Raw genomic sequence first — 3673 nt, 5'->3', positions numbered from 1 at the left:
CTGACCTGTTGGGGGCCATGAGGACTGGAGTTTGGGAAACACTGCCTTAAATGGAGCGGTGCTGCAGTTTTATTATTCAGCAATTAGCAGGATCCCCCAACAATTTCTTAAGCAATGAGAAAATGCAGTCCCTAATGATGTCCTCTGACAATAAGCGGATCACGGACAGCAGATGCATTGGGTTCTGCATTTCTTGGAGAATGGGATGGGGCAGCTTCTGTCTTCTCAGTGATACAATCAGGAAGGAGATGCAGCGTGAGACAATCCCTGTCTAGATCTTTGATCTGATCATCAATACAGAGGGCTGATTGGTGAAGACAGAGGGAAAGGCTAATAAGATTATTAAAAAAAACTTAGTTTTTCAGCTGGTACTTCCTCTGGGGTCAGTATGCCAACCTCATTGACTTCATAGCACTTGCCAGAGTGGGCAGACACGATTTATTGCCTTTACACACGTCACCTCCACACAGGGCGATGCTGGCTACGACGCCTCTGTAGTGATCAAACGTTGAGTCAAACAGCAGGGCTTTAAGAGGGCTGCCCTTTTCAATCTTGGGACTAAAACACAAAAATAAGACATCCTGTTAAGGGGTATAAAGGTAAGTAAACCGCGTTCAGTCCGGGGTGATGAATTCCAAAAGACAAAGTTTATTCTGCCATCACATAACGTTTCGACCTGTTATAGGTCTTTATCAAGTATATACAAAGACATACAGGGATACTGATACCCCTGGTCAGTGGCCAGAACCCTGTAAATTCCCCTTAAATGGTCCAAAACTGAAACTGTGGGAACAATCGAATCCACTTAGGGTTCAGCAAACTTACAGTCAAGGGTTTGATAAAGTTATCTACACCCTTGTGTCTCCGGAAAGCATGGCGTACGTTCACGTGCTGAAAATGCCGACCAGTGCTGGAGTGAGCGGAGGTACGCAGCTTGTGAAACTACAGATCCCAGCAGGCTGACGGTCTCTCATCAAGTTATGCTGGGAGTCGCAGTTTCACAAATAGTGCTAGAGGATCCATGTCAGAAATATGAGGCTGCCACTAGGGTTTCTCCCACAAATATGTAATCGGACGTGGAGCAGATCCGCACGTGAATGAGCCATATTCTCTGTCTGTGAACATACTACTCTCCTTCACTCAGATTGTAAGTGATTCTGCAGCGCATCTGTGCAGAGCAAGCTGTCAATCAAAATCCGGGCCGGGTTTACAGCCGTCGCCCCTGATATAGTGAGCGGTGCTGTGATCCAAGACTGTAGCCGCTCCGTGCACAACGATGAGTGAAGGCCGGCGGCTGCAGGGAGGAAAGAAGTTAATTTTCTCCCGGTACCTGCATTATCAATAAGGCGGCCGGGCAACATTGTAACAATATTTATCTGCAGATTAACCCTATACCTGAAGGTACATAGCATTTTTCAAGGTGACAGGTTCCCTTTAATAAAGAGAAGATGGATAGAGCCGCATTAGTCCATACTCACGGTGGAAGCCTCCTGACAACTTCTTGAAGAACACTTTCCACATTTGTTCCAAACTTCGCCGAGATCTAATAGAAATAAACAGAGAAATTAATTTCTTAATACAGTTTAGACCTCGGCTCCAATGAATCACAAGAAATGAAACCTGTTTGAAGCTGACAAGCAATCAAGCCCCTCCGTAAGCCACACAGAACATGGCTACTTATGTCATCTGCAGGTGATTAAAGGAACCTGTCATGTTGAAATGGTATAAGATCTGTAGGGGGATGTTGTAGAGCAGAGAAGTTGATCAGACTGATAGACATATCTGTGGGAAGAGAGTCAGTAAGACTTGCATTTTATGCAGAGAAAGTCCTGCAGTATGTATACTAGTCCAGTGGGCGGTCCTAAGTGATTGACAGTTCCCTGTATGACCATGCAGGCAAAGATAGCTGTCAATCACCAGCATGACCACCCACTGGACTCATCTATACAAACAGCAGGATTCCACTGAATAAATTGATACAGGAAAAATATCTATCTTTGTACTGTGTTAGCCAGTAGATAGAAGAGTATTTAGATTTGAGAGTCCTCAGTGGTTGATACCTTTTAATGGCTAACGGAAAAGATGGTAACAAATTGCAAGCTTTCCAGACTACTCAGGTCTCAGGTCTGCCTGATGAAGAGGCCTGAGCAGTTTGGAAAGCTTGCAATTTGTTACCATCTTTTCAGTTAGCCATTAAAGGTATCAACCACTGAGGACTCTCAAATCTAATGAATGAATTACAATTTATACTGAATCTTCTTCCACAAACCTATATATTGTTCTGCTCAGTTTCTCATGGGTAAAACCTGTAAGTCTGAATGGGGCTGTAATGTTATTACAATCATGTTGTAATGGGGTTTGGGAGGTGGAACCTCTGAGCAACTATACAAGGGGGCGGTCCTTGTAAGGAAGCGGGTGGCTCCCAGGGAAGACGGGCAGGTAGTCACAGCAAGTGACAGGGACAGTCTCTGGGTAGAAGGGCAGGTAGTCACGGCAAGTGACAGGGACAGTCTCTGGGTAGAAGGGCAGGTAGTCACGGCAAGTGACAGAGACAGTCTCTGGGTAGAAGGACAGCAGGCAGGTGGCTGGTGAGCGCTCCCAGGTGAGCAGGCGAGAGTCTCTGGACAGGCAGGTGGTCACGGCAAGTGACGGCAGAACCTCCAGGTAGACTAGCAGACAGGTAGCAGGTGGACGCTCCCAGTTGAGCGGGCAAGAGTCTCTGGACAGACAGGTGGTCACGGCAAGTGACGGCAGAGCCTCCAGGTAGACTAGCAGACAGGTAGCAGGTGGACGCTCCCAGTTGAGCGGGCAAGAGTCTCTGGACCGGCAGGTGGTCACGGCAAGTGACGGCAGAGCCTCCAGGTAGGCTAGCAGGCAGGTAGCAGGTGAGCGCTCCCAGGTGAGCGGGCAGGCTGGTCCATAGACAGACTGACAGGTGTCGGAAGGCAGACCGTCGGACCGCAGGCTTGCAAGCAGGTAAGCGGATATCAGGCAGGTATCCAGCAGGAATCTGGCAGGTGACTGGCAGGTAACAAGCAGGAATCTGGCAGGTGACTGGCAGGTAACAAGCAGGAATCTGGCAGGTAACTGGTAACGGGACCTGAGGGCTGAAGCAGAGTGAAGGCTTTGCAACAACATTGCTCGGGCACCTCCATTTTGGAGGAGGTGCCTTATATATGGTGAAGTCCTCCGGCCATTGGCCGGGGACTCCTTAGGACGACGCGCGCGGCCCCTTTAAGAGAGGGGGAGCGCGCCCGCGCGCGCACTAAGCACCGTGGCCGGGAAGCAGCGCGCGCTGCCAGCAGAGCGGGAGGAAGACGCTGGGCACGGAGCGGAGAGGTGAGGGGAACAGCATCCCTGCCTAGCAGGAGGCAGGGACGCCGACGCTACAGTACCCCCCCCTTTAGGCCCCCCCTTTTTTAAGCCAGAGAGAAATTTATCAAGGATGAGAGGGGCATGGATGTTCTCCCGGGGCTCCCACGTTCTCTCCTCAGGACAAAACCCCTTCCAATCTACCAGAAAAAAGGTTTTTCCTCTTACCCATTTGGTGGCCAGAATGTTCTCTACCTCAAACTCGTTCTCAGCGGAAACCGGAGCAGGGGGCGTACCTGTAGACTTGGAAAAAGAGTTAAGTACCACGGGTTTGAGGAGAGATACATGGAAGGAGTTAGGG

The sequence above is a fragment of the Phyllobates terribilis genome, unplaced genomic scaffold (genome assembly GCF_046119375.1).
Source record: "Phyllobates terribilis strain yellow unplaced genomic scaffold, ASM4611937v1 Scaffold_203__1_contigs__length_3528282, whole genome shotgun sequence".
In the NCBI taxonomy this organism is placed as follows: domain Eukaryota; kingdom Metazoa; phylum Chordata; class Amphibia; order Anura; family Dendrobatidae; genus Phyllobates; species Phyllobates terribilis.
Note: the sequence above shows the minus strand (reverse complement) of the source record.